We start from the raw sequence: 27,079 nt of genomic DNA, 5'->3' as shown, positions 1-27,079 counted from the left end.
GTTGGAGAAAGAAAACAAAGGAAGGACTTCTGTGTCCTTAACACTGGAAATTAAGAATCCATCCAAAGAAAAGACACAGGGAGATGATGATTAGAAACATATTCTGTGAAAAACAGATTAGAGCAAGTTATTATAGAGCAATCAATTTTCACATTGACCCCCATCTTGGACAATACATCAAATCAGGCATTAGTTTATTAAATAAACGATCCTCAGCCAGTGCATTCCAGAGTTCTTTTGAAAAAAACCCCAAAACACTTAAATGAAGACATAATTCTGGTAAATACAATTCTGATGCCGCAGTGACTGGAGAAGTACACCAAGTTTGCAACTAAAAATATAAAATGAAAAACTGTCTTGAGGTTGGTTTGAAACTTTGCAAATATCTTGGGAGTGCTAAAATTCCATTTTGAAGGGCAGGTAAATATGTGCAACACATCAAGATAACAGCTAAAAGGGGCTTTATTATATGTCCAGATGGGAATATGGCTGTAGTAGGTTAAGGTTTCCTTCTTGTCCACACACTTACCCATCAAAAGCAGGGGTGAAGAAGGGATGATTTTTGCCCAGATATGACTGTAACATAAGGGGGGAGTGCTGCTAAAACACTCAGATGCACTTGGGGCAAGAGAAGCCTTCATGGGTCCCCTGGTTTCGCTCACTATTTATAGAAAGAGAAGAACAAGAATAGTTTAATGCGGGAAATATGATTAAGGACTATAAATGGATGTAATGAGGAAAGATATAAAATAGTCAGAACTTCTAAAAATGTCTTTTTTACTGGCTTGTGGGATGATTTCCAAAGGTCAATGCAGAAAATGTTAAATTACTTGATAGATATCATCTGTACCTTGTGCCTTAGAAGCATGAGCCAAAATTATTTTTCTTCCTAAAAATGGTACCCATTCATTCAGTAAGGGTTACATGATACTAGGGATTCATGCAAGAGTTAGTCTCTATATTTTAAAACAATTCTGAAATTAATAGGTTTTGTTCCTACATCTACACAAAATATAGTCTTTAACCTAAAATTATTTCTTCTTGATTGCCAACGTTTGACGGTCTTCTGTTTATAAAGTCTGATACAAATACTCCAATATGAATTTTTTTCAAAATCTGATCTATTTTTCAACCACTTGATTTATATGGTACACTAAGTGTGCATAGTTTTTGGGACATTAAAGAGAAAAACTAGGCAATCTCTATGTTCATTTTAGGTTTGTTTTGTACACATGTATAGTTCCTCAAAAAGGTTGATAAAAATGGTAAGAGCTTGGAACTACGGTTAAACTACATTCTTTCTTTTCAGATCTGTAAAGAATATCTGAAAGTATTGATTAATTCTTCAAGATGAGCATGAAAGTGTAATTTTCCCCTTTGAATTAAAAAGAAGCTTTGTATTTTTCAGAGAGAGGAAAAAATAATAAGAAAGAAAATTTAAACCTAAGACCTAGAGTCGAAATCAAATTTTGGTGAAAAAAAATTAGAAAGAATTTTACAATAAACATTGTTTTAAAAACTCTCCAATTAAAAACTAATTAGAAGTGTTGCACCAGTGTTTCTGGGAAAGAAAAAGCAACCCCTAGCACAATACTTTCATTTAGGTGGAAAATACATAAAAGAATTTGTATTGAAAGGAAGAAAAGATAGCTAGTAGAAAGAAAAGAGTCAAAAAGAAGTGGTGTTCAGTAAAAAATCAAATTTTTTCACAGTGATCTTACTTTTAATAAGCTCATTTTCATCAAAGTTCACTTCTAACTGCTATACATGACTTTCCATCTATATTTGCATTGTAGGTCAGACACCGCAAAAATGATAGTTCTTTCAGAGCCATGTCCTGAAACCAGAGCGGTGGTATACTTTTATCTCTACATAGACATATTCCAACCTGACTGGAACCACAGTGTGTAGTCCTGAGAACTGACATGCAGTCATGAGTTCAGTGAAAGAGACATCGATTAAGAAAATGAAAAAATTAATTTTAAAATGAAGCAGAAAGACTAAGAGAATAATTGACATGAAGAATATTAAGTAAACAAAACCCCAAAAAGTAACAACAGTAGAGAAATAGAACAACCTACAGAAATATACAGATTAATATGCAACTGAAAAAAAAAGAAAGAAAATCTTTAACAAGTCCTAACAGTAGGCAGAATAATTGCCGTATTTAATAATGGTCTTCAGTAACCTAGCTAGTATAGACTAGAAATGTGGTAGCTGGGATATGCCTAAGTACAAAGTTCTCATTCAGTTTAGTTACCTCATCAATTTTGCTAAATGAAAAAATGCTATTTTTGTACAAATATCTGTATAATTATTTAGGGTTTTTTCATTAGCAATATTTCTCTGTGGAATGGGAGGAAAGAAAGGTGAAAAAAGAAAGAAAGTGGGAAATATGACTCAATAAGAAAGGTAAAGGTAGTTTTACTGGTTAAGAAAAAGCAAAAAACAGTCTTCAATGGCAAAATATTTCAAGCATAGTCAAGGAGTATTTGTGTCTAGAGTCAGAAAATAATTTAGGCTGGAAGGGAAAACTAGAGAGCCCTCTGTTCAAAATAGGATCAGCTCTACAGTACATTTCCCTATAAGAGAGAAAATAGGCTAAATGATTCTAGAGAGTGAATGGTGTTTTAACCAAAGCAAATTAAAGTAATGACAAAAAGCTGAGGTGTTGGTATGGAGAAAAGATTAATAATTCCTGTTCATGGAGGTAAGCTGTTGCTACATGCTCAGCAGAACAGCTTCAAAAAAGGAGGATCCCATTTTAATTTCTTGGGTAAAAACTGAAACACACAGTTAATCTTGCAGCTTCAAATTCACAGTCAGTTCAGGTTTTCTAAAATTAAATTCAACTGCAGAAATCCTACACTAATTTATTTAAATTACTAAATGCAACAACAAAGTGAGTTTCCAGTAGTATTACATCAAAACTTATTGTCAGGGAATGTCGAGATAAGTACTTTTAAAAGCATAGGCAACCCAATTATTTGCCTTAAGATTTTTCTTTCCTTCTTTCACATCTTTCCATCTGCAGAAGATAATTAACACTTTTTTTTTTTTTACATTTGATGTCTTTCTTTTACTATCAGATGTTATTTTTAAAATTTTTTTTCTGAACTCTTTTTGCAACTGTACAAGGAACTGGGAAAACATTTTTGCCATTGTATAAAATTTGATATAAATAAATCATGGCATAATCAAGGGACTGTTCTGAGCATAAACGTGACAGTCACCCAGGGACCGCATGATGACTCACGATCACTGAAGCTGCAGAGACACACAGCTCAGTAGCTTATTTAAAGTTAATATAGTTTCCCTGTCATTTTCATCAGGCCTGGCTGACAACTCCAAAAATAGTCCTTGGGAGAGAGTATACAAACCCAGAAGAGAAAAGGGAAAACACTGAAAATGGCCAACATCACATGTTTGTTATGTAGTAACTGGGACATGATAAACTAGAACTACCATACAGGAGAAGTGCCATTTGGAGTGAGTGTTATCTGTGAGTCAGATATTCCATTGTCATTGGCAAAGTCTAAAGCTTCCCTTAACTCAGTAGCACAAGCTTGCTAGCAGTGTATCATAGCTATCCACATGGAATATCTAGGATTCCTTAGCTTTATGTATAAGTCTCCAAAGCCTTTTTGGGTCTTATGCTTTTCCTCTAGGACTGAGCTACAAGAAAAGCTGAGAAATAATAATTTTGATGTAGAAAGCACAGCTATACACCAGCAAGCTGCCAGTCATTTTCTAGTATTGGGCTCCTTCTTTTTTCTTTGCATTTATTTTTCTTATTTGCATTCATACCTTTGAAAAAACCCCACAAACACTGGAATTTATCTTTCTTTATTTATTACAAACACAAAAGTTTTCAGTAGTTTTGTAATGATAAGCACAGTTCTTCTGGAATGCAAAACCTGTTTATAATGCCACTGGCTTTTACTGTTCAGCTAGGATGTTTTGGTATGCTTAGGAAAGTGTAGAGAATACTGAAACTCTTAAAAAAATAGTAGCGGAGTGCATCAGAGTATCTTGGCCGAATTTTGGTTATTAAATTACCCTGAAAGCTGTGATAAGCAAATAACATCTTAGCATGGGCTATGTACTATATGTTTAATGGCAGTTTAAAGAAAATATAAGGAGTTATCTGTGCATTTTAAAATTCTAAAGTGAAGATTACTAAGAATTTAATGTAATATAAATGGTTGTATTGCACATTTGCCTGTTTTCACTAGAAATTTTACACCTGAATTCACATGTTAGCACATGGTCTACCCCGAAAATTATGAACAATATTTTGTGAAGTAATTCCTAAACCATAAATGCACAAAAATTCTAAGAATTCATGCTCAGAACAAGGTGTTATTTTCAACACGCAGGAACACTGGCTATTCAAAATGATCTCAGAAAATTGATCCAGAAGCAATTGAAATATAGGTTTCTAAGGGACTGTTCAATACTACTCATCATAGCTGACATGTGAACTTGTTTTCCTTCAAAAATATTTTCTTTCACACAACAGCTATTAAATCAGCATTATTTCTTTGCTGGAAAAACTGCAGGAGATACCATACAAACAAACTACAGCACAAGTTTGGCCAAATATTTATTAGAAGTGGAAAAAATGTGGTACATACTGTGGAGGTATGTTTTGAGATTGCCCGTTCTATTTCTAGATTTGAGAAAATACAAAGTACCTTAATGCTTTGTTTGCCTTGAGAGGTTTTGCAGCTCTTGGCTACTGATCTGTGATACAATCAGATATAATTAAGCACCAAGAATTGTATTAGCTAGATACTTGGGACTTTTCTAGAATGTAAGTGCTTTTTCTGTGAAAACGAGATTATTAATAAAATGAAATTATTACAATTCAGTGAAATTATAATGCTTTACATAAAGTTGAAGCATAACATGCCTTTCATCTACACTTACTACAGTTTTACACTCATTTACACTTTTAATGTGCAAGTGCAAAATGCTAAAACTAGGCAAGGTTTTATTTTAAACTCCTGCCAACTGTCAAATTGTTAAAAGTGAAAGAAAACCAAGCAGAGTTGGGAGCTTACTGATAATTGCATATTCTTGAATTTGAATCTAACTGTGCTTCGACTATAAGCTGGTCCTGAGAAATCATTGACACTGAACACAGGAAAAAAGATGAAAGCATCTAAGCAGGAAGACCAAGTATACTAATTTACCAAGGAAAAATATGGTCATTAAAACTATTATGGGATATGCTGTTTAACAACTGCTAGGGTTGCCTTTCTTCATAGATTTGCTTTCAGTGTAATGATTCAGTAACTCAAGGAGTCTTTCATACCAGCGCGATGTATTACAAAGCATATTTCATACTACTAAATCCATGCAAAAAGGCTTTAAATGATCCATTTGGGCAGCACAACATAATTTTGAGCCTTTTGAGAATGCTTGTTTTGCTGAACATAGTCTTGCAGCATTATGAGAGTGAGCCCTTCTGTTTCTGTCAGAATTCTCCATTTTTCACAAAGCCATGAAGAAATCTGATACAATGTGTTTTAAATTTGGCATCACTCAATAATCTAAAATAGACTGACTCTTTCTGGATGTGACAAGCTGATCTGTCCTCAGCTGTTGTCAAGAAGATTGCTAAATTTTGTTCCATAAGCCCATCTGTGATCATCATTCTTTTGACAGAAATTTTAGCTAAAAATGTGGTGTCCATTTTCTCATCATACTCTGCAGGCTTTTTATTTGAAAATTGTCATTAATTGTTTTGATATCATTGTAACTATGTGCTTTGTTTTACTTTATAGTGTGACAGCCAGGAGTCAAACAATTGTCACTGATGAGAGCACTAGCAGATGGAAATGAGACCTTTAAGAGAAAGTGAATTACTATCAGAAATCGTGATGGTACAAAGAAAGTTCCATTCCAGAATACTAATGTTCACATCATTATAAGCAGGATATATAAAATCAAACCAAAAAAACCCAAAAAACTATGGCACATAGTAAAGCATAGGGGGATTTTAAGGAGACATGATGAGTCTGTTCCAAATGCAAAAAATAGTTTGGTACCAATACAAAAAGATAAAGTTTTTTTTTTCTGTAGTAAGTAGTCACCTAGATTTCAGTAATGGAACTTATGAATGCTTGTCTTTAGTACAGAAACCAGAGTACATAATTTGCAAGATAAGAAAATGAATGCGTTCTCTAAGCCATGTTATAGATTATCAACTTTTCTAGTATCTTCATTAATATGGTTTCATTACAAAATTGTAATTTAAAAGACACTGTGAAGCTCGTGCAACTGCATTTCAAAGAACAGGAGAACAGATTCCAGAGCAGGAACCTTGTTTCAAAGCAAGAGTCAGTCAAACACAGTGGCATTGACTTTCACAGACATACACAATGATGCCACAAAGTTTTTATCAGTAGACTGTTTTAACACCTATAGGAAAGTACAGTACAAATATACAAAAAGTAAAATAGTACTCCGTTGAAGGAGTGAGTTTATTTTGCTGTGTTCTCTGGAGATATACTTCATATTTACTCCTGTAAGGCATCTTAGTGCTCCTTGATTCTTTGTAGATTAAAACTACCCAATTTTAAAAATGTTTTCCTGATTTCTGCCCAGCTAGTTGAAATTGTGGTTCTTATTTTTCACAACCCTGTTGTGATGGTTTTTTGTTGTTTTTCTTTTTGTATCAAATAGAGTTAATTCTCTTCACAGTAGCTGGGATGGGACTGTGTTCTGGATTTGTGGTGAGAAGTATTGGTAACACAGGGATGTTTTCATTTCTGCTGACCAGCATTTACTCAAAGTCTGTTCTGTTTTTCACCCCACCCCAGCAGAGAGGAGTCTGGGAGTGTACACGGAGCTGGGAGAGGATACAGGACAGCTGATGTCAACTGACCTAAGGAATACTCCATAAAATATGGCATCATGCTCAGCATATACAGACGGGAGAAGACTCTGTCCATGGGGACTGCTGCTGGGGGACTGGCTGGGCATTGGTCATTTGGTTGTGAGCAACTGTTTTTAAAAGCATTTAAAAGCCTTTCCTCTGGTTTGATTTCAATTACAATTTACTACTATGTTTTTTCTTTCAATTATTTATCTGTCTCTGTCTCAATCCATGAGTTTTCTCACTTTTACCTTTCTGATTCCTATTACGTGGATCCAAAATGTGGATATGGTGTAGAAAGAATCTGGGTGAATCTATCTCAAAAAAGTACTTACTGAGACTGGGAAAGCTTTGGAGAAGGACACTAAGAATGGCAAAGGCTAAAGTTCAGTCTCCATGGAAGGAATGAATAAACAGACTAGGTTTCATGTGTAGGGAGAGAGACTACAAGAAACATGTAACATGACACCTATGAAATGAGGAGTCACATGGCAAGGGAAAAGAGAAAGTATTTGATCATTGGTTCTTCAAAGATATGAATTAGAAGGCATCCCAAAAAGCTCACAGACATGCAGTTCAAAGAGAAGAGGAGCTTCCTCATATAACAGGCAGGTAAACTGTGGATCTCCTTGTTGCAGAAGGTGGTGAATATTAAAACTTTTCGTGGTTCAGTTGGAAACCAGACAAACTTGTGGAAGACAAATCTGTTGAGGATGTTCGAAAACTTCCAGCTCAGGCACACCCACAGATGTGCATTGCTGAAGATTGAGAGTATTTAGGACCATAATCAGTATATTTATAAGCTGTTCTTATAACCTTTGTAGCCACTTCCAAATGTGATACTAATCTTGCTCCAACTCATTATAGCTCATTAGAAGTTTGCCCACCTCTCATTACATGTAGTAGCACCACCATACATGTGATGTAATATAGCTGAACTTCAGATTATCCTGAAAGTCAAAATGATACTTAGAGAGCTGAAATATAAAAGATGGATGTCAGAGAGCTGTCATTTGCCCTTTAACCAGCTGTGTGACATACAACACAGCTGATCACAACACCACCTTATGGGTGAGAAGAGAGGAAAGAACTTATGCAAAGTAATAACAGCGAGCAATATATTCTTTATAAGCAGTTCTCCAATGACAGTCCCTCATCAGAAATGCTCATTAAATCAGGACCATGAAGCTGGGGTGGCACTGAGTCCCTGAGGATATTTGCTTTCCGCTGTGTCTCAACGGAGCTAAAAAGAATAGACCCCAAAAGGATCCAAAATAGACTGCATATGCCTCTTCACAAGAGACAGCCCAAATGCCTTTCTAGACTAAATATTCTATTTCAATAGTCCCTGTTGTGTGATATGATCCCTGAGTACAAAGCACGAATGATGTTGATGCAAACCAAAATTGTTGTTTAAGCGTGCGGATCTGCAAGCTGGTCCTGCTAGTGTCACAGAGGCATATGTTTTCTCCTTCAGTGAAATTGTTTTTACTATATATCCAAAATATTTGTGAAGCCCCAGTCCTCGTTTGGCAAGTCTAGCTAAAAGGGACTTAAGGTACTACTTTTCCCTGAGGTGATGCAAAGGAGAACCCAAAAAAAGTTCCCAGAAGGTTAAAACCAAACTTTAAGGGCAAATTTTAGAAGATCAGGAACTTGGCAAAATTTAAAGCAACATTCATTCAAAATAAAGTATTTCACAAAGCATTGACTTAGCAAGCTCTATCCATCCACCTCAAATTACCCAAATTGCAGAAAGAGGAAATTCAGAGAAGAAAAGGAGAGAAGGAGAGAAAAAGAAAGAGAAAAGAAAGTTGTAGCTACCACATTAGATCCAGTGTGGACTCAGCTGCCCTGAAGTCCAAGGACAATAGGGACGTGATCACATGTGGTCATGGCGATGATATTTATCAGGGCAATGATGTTTATCTACTCCTGAGGCCTCCTGTTTCCCCCTCACACCTTCCCTAGATGGGGCTTCTGGTCATCCAGCCACTCTGTGCTCCATTTGGGCTTCAGGGGCAGCGTGTGGAACATTGCTTCAGGTGTGCCAGTGACTGACAACCATCCTGGGCTGGACTAGAGGCTCCAGGGGCGGGTTGTGGAGCAGAGCATCATTCCACTTTGACAGAAACTGCCCTGCCCCACCTGGCTTCAGTTGTTTTGAGCCAGCAATCATTTTCTCCAGTATCTTGTAACATTAAAGGATGTTTATTAGCTTATGTCAGAGAGTTTAAATATTTGCATAGATTTTTGACTTTCCATACTTTTTAAAAATAGCTTGCTTACAAAATCTTAGGAAATCGTTAACACATTTGTACCAGGGGTCAGCTGTTACTTGTTCCTTTGGTTTTTTTACTTTTTATTTCCTTTTATACGTGTGACATTTTTAAGGCATTTTGAATTATAGCAAGGCATTCAGTTGCTGCATTAGGTCACCTATAGCAGCATCAAACATCTAATTTGTACAATCACGGAAAAAATGACAATATCAAGGTTCAGAAGAAAGCAAAGGGAACGAACATCCATATAACTGAGACATTCTGTAAGATTAAAATCGTGAACAGACATCCCTATAAGGTCAGTTTTACCCTTTCTAATATTTCAAAAGGATCTATGAATCTGACCTCTCATTTGTGAAATAAAAGAGTGCTGTTACTGATACTGCTGGGTAAAAAAGGATTTCAGATTAGTCATCTACCTGGAAAAGATGTTGAGTCACTCAGTCAGAGTCTATCAAACTAAGCTTAACACAACAATATCCACGTTCCTCAAGATTTGAATTTTTGGGGGTCTTTTGTTTGTTTCTTTGGTTTTTTTGTGGGGTTTTTGTTTTTTGGGTTTTTTTGTGACAGCTTTCTCATGGTCTCTACACATTCAAATAATAGTGACATTGTAGAATGTCTTTCAGGTTACATTAATTGACTTATAGCTGCTAGAAATTTTAAACCTAAATTGAGCTCAATTTCAGTTTCACACAAGTAGACCTGTAAAATAGCCTCTTAGGTGTAAATTGATTAAAAAAAAATTGGTAAGGATAATCTTGCAATAGTTATTTAGAGAGACAGTTTGCACAACTCAAACCACCGCTGTTTACTGTATAAAGAAATTTCTTAATGGGTTTCATAAAACTGACTTCCAAGACTGTACCTCAAAACTAAAAAGGCTTATACTGTTACTAAATGCTTTAATACAATGACACCCAGAAGAGAGAAAACCATCAGCACAGTAATGAAAATTAATTAGGATTAACCCAGTCCAACAATCTAAACAAGGGCAATCAAGCTTATGCACAAGATGTTTTAGTCTGCTGGGAATAAACAGGTTTCAAAATCATAGGACCTCACAGCAACATAAAGTCCAGGAGCCCTGAATGAGTATAAAAATCATTAAAAGACTAAACAGTCTCTGTTCTATATATTCTGTGCTGGTGACAAGTACAATTATAGGTCACCACTGGTTTCTTTTCATCAGAAGTGCAACCTGCTTTAAGGAAAGATGAAAAGTGTCTCGTCACTCAGTATTACTGGTCAATATCTTAGCAGAGAAAAGAAATAAAGCACATGTTAAACGAGCATGGAATTTCATGCTAATAGAGAACTGACAAGTACTGTATTCAGAATGGGAAAAAATGCTAAGTACCATTTATCAATACATGAGCCATGCACCAAGAAATCTTTTCTGGGTCTGGAAGTCTTCAGACTTTCAGCCTTACTGTTTAGAGATGCTGGGTCTTTGGAAATTACAGTTATTTCTAATGAAAAAGAAATTATTTCTATAGCTGAGAAACAGGCAAAAGAACAACATATACTTTATTTTACCAGCAAGGAGGTGGGGTATTTCAGCAGTTATTCAGAAGAGTAATTTGATATCCAGTGAAGAAAGGCATGAGAGATTATAATTTCAAATTACCATACTAATTATTATCACTAAGAACAATTTGCCATGGAGAATGGTTTATTACAGTGGAACTATATAATTCATGCATTAGTATGTACACTCTGTTGACAAAAACGTTTTTCTTCTTAGTGTCCACCTAAGGTTTTGTTCCTTCTCAGTGTTGAAATCAACCCTAGTCCTAAAGCTTCAATAGATAGGGCAAAAGAAAAACTGCATTCTTATCTTCATAAAAGCAAGGGCAGGTTGAATTGAGAGTTTGTGAAACTCCTAGATTGCTCCATTTCATCATGACAAGTAAAATAATCCAAACAACAGACTCAATAAACAAAAATGTTATGTTTAGGCTAGAAATACATTGGACCGAGAGAGTCTCACTCTGATTGTTTAACTGCTTTGATTTCCTGTTTTCACAGTCAGCATGTGACCTAGAACTCCATAATCATAAGACAACTATCACATAAGGCAGATGTTGTGTGGTAAATCCAGAAATGATTATCACAGAAATAGATTGGTGGGAAAAAAAGTTACCTTGGGCTGATACACAAGAGAATTTCTTTTAGTGAAACAGTTTGATTTTGTTTTAGCTGTGAGCATACTTAAGGGTTCTTTGTCACCTATTTTTATACACGACAGCATAGAGGGGAATTGTGTAAGGGCAGCAGGTTTGGCAGAACTACTACATGTGTGGCAGTGCCATGCCAAGCATGTTCCGGAAGGGGTCATTTGTACATAGTGTAATAGTATTCCTTTCCACCAAAGGATGGATTTGGAAGGAAAAGAGGTTTCATGATTGCCATAGGTTTCCACATTCAATTAATTTATGCAGGAAATATCTTTCACTTTGCATCCAAACTGAAAATTTAATGGCACATTCCAAGTCTCCTTCCTCCTTCCAGGTTCAACATTTCCAAAGCTCACATCGGTTCCAAGCACCATAGCACAAGGAACATCCTGTAGACCTACAGAAAAATGACACAGCATAAATAACAGACTCAGGAATATGTCAGCAATCATCTTGATAGAAACTATCATACAGGATATGATACCATCAAGTTGGTTTACCACCATGCATTTCAACATGTGCGTTATCCTAGAACATTTAAATCAGACATGCAAGTCCCAGGCAATGGAAGGGAAGGATTAAAAAAAAAAAAAGAAACAAAATCAAAGCACTCATTCTAAAAACCTGAGGAAAAAAAATCACAAATCCGGATACAATTAAGCTGTAATTTCCAATTGTGTCTACATTACTTGTTTCCCCTCATAAATCTTACTAACGTCAATGGTAATTTGCTTTGGCTTCGGAGACTGTAGATACCAAATTGTTTTGGGGCATATTCCGGATAATTGGATTAATATGGATTCAAAATCCACTGTCACAAAGGTACTTAAGCAACTTATACTGTAGCAGAAATATTGGTACCTGAATAAGCAATGGTAGTTAGTATTTCAATTACATTGTCTTCCCTGATTAATTACAGATTTTAAAAATATATCATGTTTCCTGAAAATGAAAGATCAAACTCTTGTGGGAGAAAAGATGAGAGAACTACCCACAGAGAAGTCAGCATTAAGTTTTCAGACAAGTCTTCATATCCTGCCATACTAAATTTCTTATAAATCCATGACCATCATTTCAATAGTTCGTCTAATGTTTTCCTGTAAAACATCCCCAAAACAACAAGTACAGAGAACACAATTTGTGCCAGAAGTCTGATGGATATTATGTTAAAGGGTGCATATTATCTCCAGGTACGCTCAAATTTATTAAGTTGCAGTCTATAACCGTAAGACTGTGATTTATGGCAAGAACCTTTGTTTTATGGCAAGAACAAAAAGACATTTGTGCTCTCCTACAAGAAATAAGAGAAATGGAGTCATTAGTATTTGTACAGCAACCTAGTCAATCTAGTGATTTAGTAACAAGTTTGCATACGCTTTAATTATAAAGTTCACAGAAATATCACTACCTGAAAACCAAAAGATATATTCCCTCCTAATATAGGTCTACTGAGAGCTATTTCCATGGATAATTTGACCACAAATTCTCAGCTCCGCTGACTATGACAAGCTGCCTAATTCACAAAATTATTAAATTATTAAAATTATTAAATTATATAATTAAATTAATAGCTATTTGTTTCCAAAACAAAAAGAAAGTGCTGGAAGAATTTTCATTAGGACAATTGCCATCCAGGAAAACAAGAATAGGCATTTAATCCCAACCCAACTGCCTAGATCTTCATGCAATTCCAGCAGGCACACAGGAGCTGAAGGGATGCCAGAAGATGTGCAGTGCACATCTTTGCTTCAGGAGGGAAAAGGGAAGAGATCAGTTCTGTGAGACAACTGAAAGAGCTTAGGTATCATCTTCTTAAAACTCAAGGGAGACAGAGGCAAGCAAGGGAACATCAGAAGAGCAAGAGTCCTTCCTAAGCTCAGGCATCATAGTCTAAAACTAAGTTATGAATAGGAGACATCCTTTTATTTGATTAGCCTTTGAAAATTTTTTTTCTCTTTTAAATGTATCTTTATTATGTTTTTATAGCCTGTTCTGACCACATGGCCTGCAGATAGCAGTTTAGCTTTTATCTGATGGATGATCAAATCCATGCTGAGAACAGTTCAGATAAGAGTAGGACAAGGTATCATCTGCAGGGTTATTTATGTAATTATTGAAAAAAGGGAAGATACCACTGGATTTTTCAGAATTGAGTGGTAAAAAAATCAGATTGTCAATTTCATGGGAGTTACCAAACAGAGATACATAATTGCATTGCCATAATAACAAAGGAGACAGTAAAAATTGAGTAGTGTTAATTATGTTTTTCAAACATGAAAAGTATTATTTTTTATAAAAAATAAAATGTTCTGGCTACTCTGGGCACTTAAGTGGCAATGATAATGGAGCACTCATGCATATATTTAAGTACTAACACACCCATAAAACTGGAAAAAGTGATTTAATTTCTTGGTTCTTGAGGAAGCTGAGGCTCAATCCTCCTTCTGCTTTGCTTTTTATTCAGAATGTCTATCTAGGACTTCAACAACACTCAGTTGTACAAACTTTGACAACTCTACATTTGCTAATCCCAAGGACAGCAAAGAAATATCTGTTCTAAATTAGAAAAGAAGTTAACACAGAATAATATAGTAAAATAATTGAAAAATTATAGCTACTGAGATTGAAGCAGCACTCAGTGTGTTTCATGTGCTGCCTTACATTCAAACTGCATTTACGCTAAAATTCTTTAAAACGTATTTACTCTGTCTTTATATTTCTGCAATTATATATACATTTAATTTTTTGTTTTTGTTTTAATTTTCATTTTCATTTTTGTTTTTGTTCCTGTTTTTGTTTCTGTTTTTGTTTTTGTTTTTAACGCACCACAGACAGCAAAATATCATTAAAGAAACAAGAACTGACACTTAAGATCTGAATATGTTATAGTGTCCTTATTTCATGCTGGATGCAAAATTAAGGCAAATATTTTCACCACTATATTCTATTGTTATTTTTAGGGTTCTTCAAATCCACACACAACTACAGAAAGATGAGAAAGTCAGCACTTGCAAAGGCTTTACATTGTAAAGAACTGGATCCTCTAATGTCAATATACCCATGCTTAAAAAAGACTGTCTTCTCTGTGTGACCCTGATGAGACTTCTACCAAGGCTTTTGAAGCATCTGCAAGAAGGTATACCATGTCACAATACTCCTGCCCAGCACCAAAATTTCCTGTACTCAGCCCCTCCTCTGCTCTCTTTCATGAGAGCCAGCTTCACCATGGCCACCCATCATTTGACTGGCAACATTCAGCTCTGCATGTGTCATTTAAGACTCTGAGCAGGTTTTGGTTGTCACTTTCACTATGTGGTGGCGCAGGGTGAAGTCAATAAAGTCAGTTAGGTGCTGTGATGGGGATTTGCAAGCACTAGGGCTTTATTGAGGACAAAGCCTACATAGGTTGCTGTGGCAGACCAGTTTTTCATGTAGTATTCTAAGGAAGACGAGAAGAGCATTTAGCTCATTATTTGTACCAAAAGCCTAAATCTAGTCTTGTGCTATTAAGTTTCAGCACTTATTTACAGCTTCAAGTTGTGGCATCAGAGAATTTGCTATATTTAGATAAGACAATCCATACAATGTGCAGAAGATTTGGCAAAATAAGATTTTTTTTTTAATGCTGTACTGTGGTCATGGAAAGTTTTCTAGCATTGATAACTATATGAGTGCTGAATTTCTTCTACACTGTGTGAATTTGTGTACTCTGGAATGTAACAAAAAAGGAGGAAATGACTACTGCCATAATACTAGCAATGCAGCCAAAATCTAATTTCCTATACTTCTTTTTCAAATGAAAGCACACAGAAATACACCACAGTAAATCCAGCATGAGGAATTTTCAAAGACATTCTGACAATCAAAAGAATCCCTTTACCTGACAATTTTTGTTTATACCTACATTTTCTTGAAAAAAGTCTCTTTTTGCTTCCTGACAGCTTCATTCCAGGCACTTGTCTGGGATCTGGTAAAAGAAAGCACTATATAGGTTCTAAATTAAACTTTTCTCTGTAGCTGTTCATGAATATCTAAAAAATACTTGCACGCACCGTTTAATGTTGTCACATGTCTTCCACTTCACTGTCATGCTTACATCTCTTAGTGATAAAGTGTGTTATAAACATTTTCTAGTTCAGTAATGTAAACGAAGTGTAAATTACTCACAGATGAACAGACTCTGAGATGAACCCAGGATAGAAACCATTCCTATGAAATTTTGGAAGGAATCTTTTGTATTCTCCAGTGCTGGAGTTATGTAGCAGAATAGAATTATTTTGTAAAGGGTTTCTGCTATCTAGACTGAACTATACTGAACCCTTCAAGGCACCTATAATACTTGAAAACTATAGATAAACCATTTCACTGATTATATGTTTGTTCTGTAGTACCTGCAAGATATAAATCAGGGCTGTTCAGAATCCCTGTCTAAATTATTGAATGTAAAATTGATTTCAGCTAAAGAATTTTTCCCCTTTTTTCTGTCAAGATTGTTACTATTTCTTTGTGACATTTTTTCTTTTGAAGCTGAAGGAAAACCAAGAAGTGTCAGCACAAATACCAAATATTTCCCCTAGGTTTGATTTCTCTAGTGCTTCATCATAATAACTGTTTTCTTTCTGCCCTCATTTACACCCCTTGCTATAAATGACCTTCCCCACTACTTTGCTTCTCCTGAGAGCATTGTATGGTTGCTGTGTTTTAGCTGCTCTCTTCTATTCTCACTGGAGACATGATCACAGCACACCAACTGAAATGCGTTTGGAAAATATGACAAGCAAAACAAGGGAGCAGGCAATCATCCCAAATCTTACAGTTCATGTGTTTGCATGGCCATTGTTTTTCTTTCAAACCTTTGCACAAATAGAAAAGTCTTCTTGTGGCAACATAGGCATTTTGAGCCAGCCCCCAAACCCAGGCTGTAAGAATGATAGAGGTTTCAAGCCTCCGTAATGCAGGGGTGAAGGCTGCCAGTGCTCTCCTACATTCATTGTATATGGGGGCTGCTTGTTGGCTGCTTTCCTTCCCAGGGAAAAAACTAGCTTATGGAATATGAGCCCTCCCTTATTACTTTAAAAAAAAAACAAGTGGTATGCAACAACACTGCAAAATTATGCAAATTACCTTGCCACACATATCAGACTGGCGTTTCTAGAGAGACTGGAAATTGCCAAAAGATTTCTAGCTCTAGGCAGACAACGCCATTACAGTATGGCTTAGAGCCATGAGACCCTGCTAAGAACTCACTTTCCGTAGACTGCCACTTTCACAGACTGTTATTTCAAATAGATGTGCTCAGCTTTGAGGGCTTTATTGGTTTTGGTTTGGGTTTTTTTCCCTTTTGTCTACATATGGTATGCAGTGTTCAGACTTGTAGGCAATGGCATGAAATACAATCTAAATTAACTAGAAGCAACATACCATTAAAATTGTCAGACTGAGCTGCAGGTCATGGCACAGACGGGCTGCCAAATATTTGTCACAACATGTGGCCAATCACCAGCGTGTATTTCAAGCAGAATTGTTAGTGAATCAAAATAACCAGAAAAGCTATTTCAGAGAGCTGAATTAAATAATATTATTTCCCTTCAAGTAGAGAATATAAGTTCAGGCTAACCTCATTCTTACATTGTATACAAAAAAATCCCCTGTTATTCAACTTAATTGATCCCTTCTATTTCAAAGTCTCTTCATGTTTCCCAAAGAGTGCGTGTATGTGTATTTCATAGCTTTAAGGAAAATGAGACATATTGAAATATTAGAATCAATCACATCATAGTTACAATTCTACAGAGATCTGATTTTGACAATTTTAATTTGACTTCCCCTTCACCGTGCAGGGAAGACAGGTCTGAAGAGAACAGAAGAGTATACCAGTGTGTCTCAGCCTGTAGGTTGGGCAGCAGCTGAAAAGTCTTCCCATACAAAAAAAAGTTTTCTATAGGATGTTTTCTAGTGATATTTCACAGCAGCAAAATATTTGGGAAAAGATGCTCCAAAAATTTGTTCTCATAATTAAATTTATTTAAGACATGAATATTTGTCATGCAATGCAAGTTTGGAAGTTTTTGTGGACTAAATAAATCTATATATCTATGATCTAGAACTACATCTATATCATCTCTATCTATCTCTACCTGCATAAAACTAATCACTCTGATACTACAATGTAAGGTTTAGCATCTCAGGTAAGATTTAGCATTCAGGCTGGGTCAATGGGCCAAGGCCAGTGGTATGAGGTTCATGAAGGCCAAGTGCCACGATTTGCACTTGGGTCACAACACCAGAACTACAGGCTGGAGGCAGAGTCTTTGGAAAGCTGCCAGCAGAAAAGGACCTGGGAGTGCTGGTGACGGTGGCTGAACTTGAGCCAGCAGTGCCCAGGTGGCCAAGAAGGCCAATGGTACCTGGCCTGTGTCAGCAATAGTGTGGCCAGCAGGACCAGGGCAGTGATTGTCCCCCTGTACTCGGCACTGGTGAGGCCACACCTCAAATTCTGCGTTCAGTTTTGGGCCCCTCAGGATGAGAAAGACACTGAAGGCCTGTAGCGTGTCCAGAGAACAGCAACGGACCTGAGGAAGGGTCTAGGCAGTAACCCTTATAAGGAGCAGCTGAGGGAGTTGGGGTTATTTAGCCTGGAGAAAAGGAGACTCAGAGGAGACCTTATCACTCTCTACAACTGCCTGAAAGGAGGTAGGAGCCTGGTGGGGATTGGTCTCCCAGGTAACTAGTGACAGGAGAGGACATGGCCTCAAACTGTGCCAAGGGAGGTTCAGGTTGGACATTATGGAGAACCCTTCACAGAAAGGGTTGTCAAGCTTTGGAATGGGCTTCCCAGGAAGGTGGTGGAGTCACCATCCTTGGAGGTGTTCAGGAGAAGACTGGGTATGGCACTTAGTGCTGTGGTCGTTGACCAGGTCATTATGGGTCAAAGCTTGGACTTGATGATCTTAGAAATATTTTACAGCCTAAATGATTCTGTGAAATCAGAGTTCTGCTCAACATGACAAAATAAAGCAAAATAAAACAAACCAAAACTGATGATTTCATTAAGGCCTGCAGCAGGATAGTTAACTTACTGCATGAAAGTAAGCAGAAAACCCATTTGTCAATTTGAAGGCAGCAGTATTACATTGAACACACAAAATGCCTGAATGAAAATCTAAGCTGTGATCTATAGGCAGAAGTAATTGAACAGAAAGCAAAATAATGAAGCAATTGAACCTGAAAATCTGATTCACATTTTCATCATGGTGAAATGTTATTTTCTTCACTGAAACTGGTATGTCTATATTGATGATTGAGACAGAGTTTTGCAGAAGCTACATTTTTAGGCTATTTTCAGCTGATAGTGCTCTATTACTGCTATCATCTTTGTTTAATCATTAGGTAGAGTAAAAAAATGTTGGTTTCAGTAAGAGATAAAGCATAGGTTCTTCTGCTGACAAAGCTGAAGTGTTTCTGGTTTTCAGCTGTATCTTGCTGCGACAGGCAGTTTTAAGGCAAGGTGATTTGCTCTGCTGGCTCTGCTTTTTATATCATATTTCTTTTACAACAAAAGAAAGAAACTTACCAGGATAGCCTGACTTAAGTATTCCCTAGAGTATCTTCAGCCAGAGAACTGATAAATAGCTGGGAAACTAAATCTAACTCTTCTCTCAAGTTTTCATTTTAAATAGCAAAACCTAACTGAACTTACGTTAACTTGCACAAAACTTTCAAAAGGTGACAGTCTTCTCAGTTTCCGCTACAATAATAATTTTTACAGCCGCTGGTGAGACAGCAAATGGCTGTAGGCCCATCCTGTGAGAAGGGATGAGCTGCAGCACCTGCTGACACAGGCCCCCCCGATCCCACAGGAGAGTGATACTTGGCAGCTGCACCAGGATGAAGAAGACTCCATTCACCTATTTAAACTAAACATTGCTTCACAAGCTTTTCCTTTTCCCTATCTCATTTATTTTATTGCTTTCTTTTTTTTCCTCTGCTTTCTTCACACTGCTGCCTATGTCTCTGCTACACTTTGGCATGAACAGAGCCATGGGCTGCCAGTGCAGCAGTTTCAAAATGATGTCATGATGTCTCTCACAGTACTGATGAAAAAATCTGTCTGGAGAGGAAAGGGAGTGCCCTTGAAGGGACTGAAGGATGCACCCCCCCAAAAGCAAGCTCAGGACTGAGGGCTGCTTTCCTGGCTGGTGGCACAGGGAGTAGAAGCATGTACAGGGGACATTCTTACCCACACTTGCCTTGATTTGACTTGCTGTTATTTAGCTCATTTTCATTCCTTTGTGCCCCCTGCTGTTGTCCTCCCTGCTATTCCCAAAACTGGCCTCAGATGATACCATAATAACAGCGAGAGTGTGGATTTCAGACTGTCACAGCTTATGGCGCTGCATTGTTTTCCTCGCTTTTACTAATGTAAGAAAAAGTGGGAATCAGGTAGTACCTGGTAGTATATAAGGTTCATATTCACCTTATGATTTGGACATGGCTCAGGCCATCCAAACTAAGGCATTAGATAAAAATAAGCAAAATTTTGTTGCAAAATACAGATGCTGCACTGCAATTGAGCTTTTCTAGATAGGACATCAAAAAAGAGAGGAAGAACCTATAAATCTCAGGGGCCCTGTGCTTGCCTGTAATTGTAGCAGTACATTTATCATTGTTATGTAACCCTAAAAGGTTTCATTGGCTCTGTTTTCACTGGCACACACATTTTAAATGAAAATTAATACATGCATATGTAGATCAGTCCACTGTATGTAGCTACCTGGTGGGTAATTCCCAGATGGGGATTTCTTTTTCTCTACATTGGCTCACTTCTTTTCTTTCTTTTTATTTTTAATAGCTCAAAAATAGTGTGTGGGTTATATAACTAATAAATGAAACCAGAGACAAATCCTAGCCTTAGGCGCCACGCAGAAGAGATGGTAACTGTCAGCCTTGACTCCCCGGTTGTCAAATACTGAATGGGATGTTAACTCCTAAACAATACACAAGCTTGGAAATGTCACTGATATGGGTGAGTCAGGGCTATTATCCTGATCCACAATAAAAATATCTCTGTGGTAGCCAAGTATTTCATCTGTACAAATTAATGTATGCATTTAAATATGCCACTGTAAATCACTGCTAAGGTGCTCTGTAGCAATTAGCCAAGGGAACAGGCTGCTGATCTGTCATTTTACTCTAACTGTGCAGAAACTTGAGAAGGAAAGATTGCTTGGCCACCAGGACCCCTCCTACTGCCACAAACAGTTTAAGTGGTACTCCAAGGGTTGTTTCTCTGCTACAGAACAATTTCTTGCCACTGTCCTCACTTGCACTTCTTTTGGATCCCTAGGTCGTTCATCTAAGGGTGAAATTTAGAGAAAGTGGTCTGTATATCATAATAATATCAAACATTTGGGGGTTTATAAAGTAGAAAAAAATTGTTCTTCTTGGTGGATAAGCTCTGAATACCATGTAGGTGTCTTTCACTGTTGGAAAATAAGGGATAATTTAAGAATTTTCTGAAGCAAAATATGATCAAGTCAAAAAACTGCTGAGGATCACAGAATCACAGAATCAGCTAGGTTCGGACAGGACTTTGAGATCATCAAGTCCAACCTGTGACCTAACACCACCTTGCCAACTAGACCATGGCACTGAGTACCACATCCAGTCGTTTCTAAAACACCTCCAGGGATGGTGACTCCACCACCTTTCTTGGCAGCCCATCCAATGCCAAGAACTTCTTCCTAATGTCTAACATAAACCTTCCCTGGCACAGCTTAAGACCATGTCTTCTTGTCCTATTGCTAGTCACCTGGGAGAAGAGACCGACCCTGACTCTGGCTTACCACCCCTAGGCTCATCTCTGAAGAGCCTGATTTCATCCCCTCCCTACTTTTGAACCTGGTTTAAAGCCCTCTCAATCAGCCCTGCCAACTCATGGGCTAGAATCCTTTTGCCCTTGCTAGATAGATGAAGCCCATCTGACTCTAGCAGACCTGGTGCCGAAAAGTTGCCCCACAATGAAAAAACCCAAAATTCTGCTGGTGACACCAGTCCTTAAGCTGCTTATTGATAACACGGGTTTTCCTTTTGTCATTCATCCCTGCTACTGAAGGAATTGAGCAGAGCACCACCCGCATTCCCATTTTCTAACCTGTCATGGAGAAAAGAAAACACTATTGCATCATCAACTTTTTTGAGTACCACATCTGATTTATTCTTGGAGGATTGTTGGGGTCCCTCCCCCGCCGTGTAGCCCTGGGAGAGGGGCCCTGAGGGCACAGACACGGGGTTTCCTGCCCCTGCTCAGCCTCGTTCCCATTGGTTGGTTTGTGTTCCCTGCGCGGGCAGGAGGACCCTTGGTCCCGTGACTGGAACAGTTCCTCGGCAGAGCCCCGGCCATGCGGCTGGAGAAATAAACATCTCTCTGAAACAGCTATCAAGAATCTGTCTGTCCGTATATATTTCCTTTCCACGGGACTCCTGGTTTGGTATATGCGTGTTGCAGGATCCCCACTGCAACAAATGGTGGAGATTTGAGAGCAGAACGATCCCCGATCCCTAAGCGACTGATTTGTGTGAGTAAACCCTGGAAACTTTGGATTCCTCTTCTTGGTTTTGCTTTGCTATTCCATATCTAAACTATGGAGGAACCGTGGGAAGACTCTTGGCTCTCAGAGCCGCATATGGACATTTATCTTAAACTTAAAATGATTCTTGAACAACGATTTGTAAATTTTAGCTTGATTCAAGCTCAAAAAGAACTGAAACACTTCCTGTCATGGTTGTTTAAGAACTTTTTCTATGTTTCTTGGGATTTAATTCTTACCAAGGGCTTTTGGAAAACCGTTTGGACACAGTTAATATTGGAGTCAAAATATATGCCGATGGAAGAATATTTTCGTGAATATTATTTAGTTATTGAGACTGTTGAGCAATGTCAGCTGTGTCCTGGCGAAGGGAAGCCTGGCGCAGGGACCGTGCGGCCCAGGCCACGTGCGCCGAGCGCTCTGAGAGCAGCAGCGAGGCAGTTCCCGCGCGCGGGCGGAGCCATGCGAGCCGCAGTGTCGGTGGCGGAGCGAGGCGCGGCGGGAGCGGCGGGACCCGGCGGTGCCCGAATGGCCCCGTGCAGTGCGTGGTGGAGCGAGCCCCGTGAACGCCCGACTGAGAGGGGCGGCGCGCGGGCGGCGGCTGGCGGCGGTGGCGGTGGAACGGAGCCGCGCCCAGCCGAAACGCGCGCTGGAGCAGGGCGTGGGGGGGTCGTCGCTCGGGGGCCCGGCCGAGACGTGGGTGCAGCGCCCGGCAGCGGCAGCGAAGCTGCGACCAGAGGAGGCGACGCACGGAGAACTGAGCGGCGCGGCCCGGCCCGGCCCGCGCAGCCCCGAACGCGACCCCGGGAAGAGCGCGCAGGCACCAGCAGGCCCGACAATTCCAACACGGGAGCGACCGAAGGAGAGAGCAAAGACGCAGCGAGACAGAAAACAGCAGCCACTCGGAAAAAGGAAAAAATCATAGTAACTAAGATCTTAGGGATAGTAAAATGGTATAATGTTAAGCAAAATTATGGTTTTATAACAAGGTGTGACAACCAGCAAGACATATTCGTGCATAGAACTGCTATTAAAAAGAATAACCCTGAAAAATGCATCCCAAGCTTGGGAGATGGAGAGGTGGTGGAATTTAATATTGTACTAGGGAGAAAAGGGTTACAAGCATCGCAGGTCACTGGGCCTGATGGTGTTCCTGTAAAAGGCAGTATATATGCAAAAAATCGTAGTCATGTTAGACAGTATCTCCATTGTAAGCCCCCCCTACAGTTTCCCTTTCCTAATCCCACCTTTCCCTTTTACCCTATGTCCTATTACCCCCAGTGTATTCCCAATCCATTTTTTCATCCATGGTTTCCCTCACAAAACCATGCTTTTGCCAATTGTTTCCCCAAAAATCCCTTTCCAATGCCGAGTGGGGGATGAAAAGGGGGAGGGAAGAAGTTAAACCCTCTCCTGCCTCAGTTTCCCCACAAAGCATGCTCAGAGAGTTCTGTCTCCCTTCTGTCAGCCCTAAGATGTTCCACAGAATCTGTTTGGACATTTAAAGACTCAGGAGGGTGGCTTGTTTTGTTTTGAAACTGCTCTTGTTATGTTTATCCAGTTGTTTTCATTCTCCTTTTATTAAAATAAAACGGGTGAGGTGTTGGGGTCCCTCCCCTGCCGTGTAGCCCTGGGAGAGGGGCCCTGAGGGCACAGACACGGGGTTTCCTGCCCCTGCTCAGCCTCGTTCCCATTGGTTGGTTTGTGTTCCCTGCGCGGGCAGAAGGACCCTTGGTCCCGTGACTGGAACAGTTCCTCAGCAGAGCCCCGGCCATGCGGCTGGAGAAATAAACATCTCTCTGAAACAGCTATCAAGAATCTGTCTGTCCGTATATATTTCCTTTCCACGGGACTCCTGGTTTGATATATGCGTGTTGCAGGATCCCCACTGCAACAGAGGATCCCACACAATTTCTTACTGCTTACAGTCTTCTTAAAATTGAAAGATCCAATAGAAAACTGTGAGATAATTTGGCTGAAGGCCAGTGTATTTATGCCAAAGATAAATTTGCACATGAAAGGTGCAAAAGCAGTAAGGAAGACAGAAGACAAAGGCAATGAAGATCAATTATTTAATTATACTTGAAGTAATCATTGTCAGCCTCACAGTCTTATTATGTAAAAGAGGGAATATTTCTAGTTTGGTGTAACTGGAAAAATATACCTGCAGTCTTTTTCTTGGTACAACAAATGAATCTCTGATGCCTTAACTGGATACCTAAGATAGTAGATCTAAAAACACCAGCAAAAATTTTTAAATTGTGATTGATTCCTCCTTTTTTTTTTTATGAAGTCCCAGCTCTCAAACTGAGTTTACATATTAAAACACTTACTAGTAAAATGACATGCTTATAAGTGCCAATGTACCATTGTCTGTTTATTAGGTGTCCTTTAACTGCAGTTATTGCTGGCTGTATTGACACAAAAAAAATTTAACTGCTACACTTCTAAGACCAATGAATTAATGGAGGACTTGACTGTACTTGCATTCATTTCTCTGCTATAAAGTTAAATCTGGTTGCTAAACTCACAAATTGGTACTTGCCAATATTTTTTTTTCCTGTATTGTTGTTTATGATAGCAGGGATTTGACCCAATTCTCAGATCTAATAGACTCTTTAAAGCTGGGAGATATATTTTCAATATGAACGTAGAGAAAACTGAATGGGAAAATGACAAAACAAGCACCGCATCCTAGCAATGTCATTCTGTAAATATCAACGCTGACTGTAACCATCTCTGGACTTCATCTTGCCCAGAAAAACAAATTCAGTGTTCGCAGAAAACTTGTAGCTCAATAAAAATATGCTCAGAAGTGTTCCCTGCATTCTTCTTGGTCATTGTTATATGAACACTTTGCTTTTACATATTAGGATGAAGCATGGGCTTCTTCTGCAATAAGCAGAGAAATATTTTGAGCCAGGGGCAGTTAAATTTCAAAGCTGCCTCACTTTGTTTCCCAGACATCACCCACTTCTCCTAAGTCATCAACTTAGACTTCAGAGGCCAAATCATGGCATTAAGGAGAAGAAAGAGAAGGCAACTCATTTTAATCAATACAAAAGACTCCTTCCTATGATCTCTTTCAAAAATGGGTACTCAGAAGCAGTTGTAAAATTGCTTTGAATCCTCTGCTCATTTTTGAAGCAAAGGATGGTGATAGGTTACAGTATGCTGAAATTTCCAGATTTAAATTAATTTGGGGAGGATATTTGGCATAAACATCTGAAAATTTCATAGTAGCAAATGTACTTAATGCATGAGTCATAAAGGTAGCATAAAAGGGACATTTGCATGTTGGGGTCCCTCCCCTGCCGTGTAGCCCTGGGAGAGGGGCCCTGAGGGCACAGACACGGGGCTTCCCTGTCCCTGCTCAGCCTCGTTCCCATTGGTTGGTTTGTGTTCCCTGCGCGGGCAGGAGGACCCTTGGTCCCGTGACTGGAACAGTTCCTGGGCAGAGCTCCGGCCATGCGGCTGGAGAAATAAACATCTCTGAAACAGCTATCAAGAATCTGTCTGTCCGTATATATATATTTCCTTTCCACGGGACTCCTGGTTTGATATATGCGTGTTGCAGGATCCCCACTGCAACAAATGGTGGAGATTTGTGAGCAGAACGATCCCCGATCCCTAAGCGACTGATTTGTGTGAGTAAACCCTGGAAACTTTGGATTCCTCTTCTTGGTTTTGCTTTGCTATTCCATATCTAAACTATGGAGGAACCGTGGGAAGACTCTTGGCTCTCAGAGCCGCATACGGACATTTATCTTAAACTTAAAATGATTCTTGAACAACGATTTGTAAATTTTAGCTTGATTCAAGCTCAAAAAGAACTGAAACACTTCCTGTCATGGTTGTTTAAGAACTTTTTCTATGTTTCTTGGGATTTAATTCTTACCAAGGGCTTTTGGAAAACCGTTTGGACACAGTTAATATTGGAGTCAAAATATATGCCGATGGAAGAATATTTTCGTGAATATTATTTAGTTACTGAGACTGTTGAGCAATGTCAGCTGTGTCCTGGTGAAGGGAAGCGTGGCGCAGGGACCGTGCGGCCCAGGCCACGTGCACCGAGCGCTCTGAGAGCAGCAGCGAGGCAGTTCCCGCGCGCGGGCGGAGCCACGCGAGCCGCAGTGTCGGTGGCGGAGCGAGGCGCGGCGGGACCCGGCAGGACCCGCACGGCGCAGCACAGCGCGTGGTGGAGCGAGCCCCGGGAACGCCCGACCGAGAGGGGCGGCGCGTGGGCAGCGGCTGGCGGCGATGGCGGTGGAACGGAGCCGCGCCCGGCCGAGACGCGCGCTGGAGCGGAGCACGGGGGGGTCGTCGCTCGGGGGCCCGGCCGAGACGTGGGTGCAGCGCCCGACATCGGCAGCGAAGCTGCGACCAGAGGAGGCGACGCACGGAGAACTGAGCGGCGCGGCCCGGCCCGGCCCGCACAGCCCCGAACGCGACCCCGGGAAGAGCGCGCAGGCACGAGCAGCCCCGACAATTCCAACACGGGAGCGACCGAAAGAGACAGCAAAGACGCAGCGAGACAGAAAACAGCAGCCACTCGGAAAAAGGAAAAGATCATAGCAACTAAGACCTTAGGGATAGTAAAATGGTATAATGTTAAGCAAAATTATGGTTTTATAACAAGGTGTGACAACCAGCAAGACATATTCGTGCATAGAACTGCTATTAAAAAGAATAACCCTGAAAAATGCATCCCAAGCTTGGAAGATGGAGAGGTGGTGGAATTTAATATTGTACTAGGGAGAAAAGGGTTACAAGCATCGCAGGTCACTGGGCCTGATGGTGTTCCTGTAAAAGGCAGTATATATGCAAAAAATCGTAGTCATGTTAGACAGTATCTCCATTGTAAGCCCCCCCTACAGTTTCCCTTTCCTAATCCCACCTTTCCCTTTTACCCTATGTCCTATTACCCCCAGTGTATTCCCAATCCGTTTTTTCATCCATGGTTTCCCTCACAAAACCATGCTTTTGCCAATTGTTTCCCCAAAAATCCCTTTCCAATGCCGAGTGGGGGATGAAAAGGGGGAGGGAAGAAGTTAAACCCTCTCCTGCCTCAGTTTCCCCACAAAGCATGCTCAGAGAATTCTGTCTCCCTTCTGTCAGCCCTAAGATGTTCCAGAGAATCTG

Source organism: Corvus hawaiiensis, chromosome 5 (genome assembly GCF_020740725.1).
Source record: "Corvus hawaiiensis isolate bCorHaw1 chromosome 5, bCorHaw1.pri.cur, whole genome shotgun sequence".
Taxonomy (NCBI): Eukaryota; Metazoa; Chordata; class Aves; order Passeriformes; family Corvidae; genus Corvus; species Corvus hawaiiensis.
The sequence above is the reverse complement of the archived record's forward strand: the minus strand, read 5'-3'. Positions refer to the sequence as shown.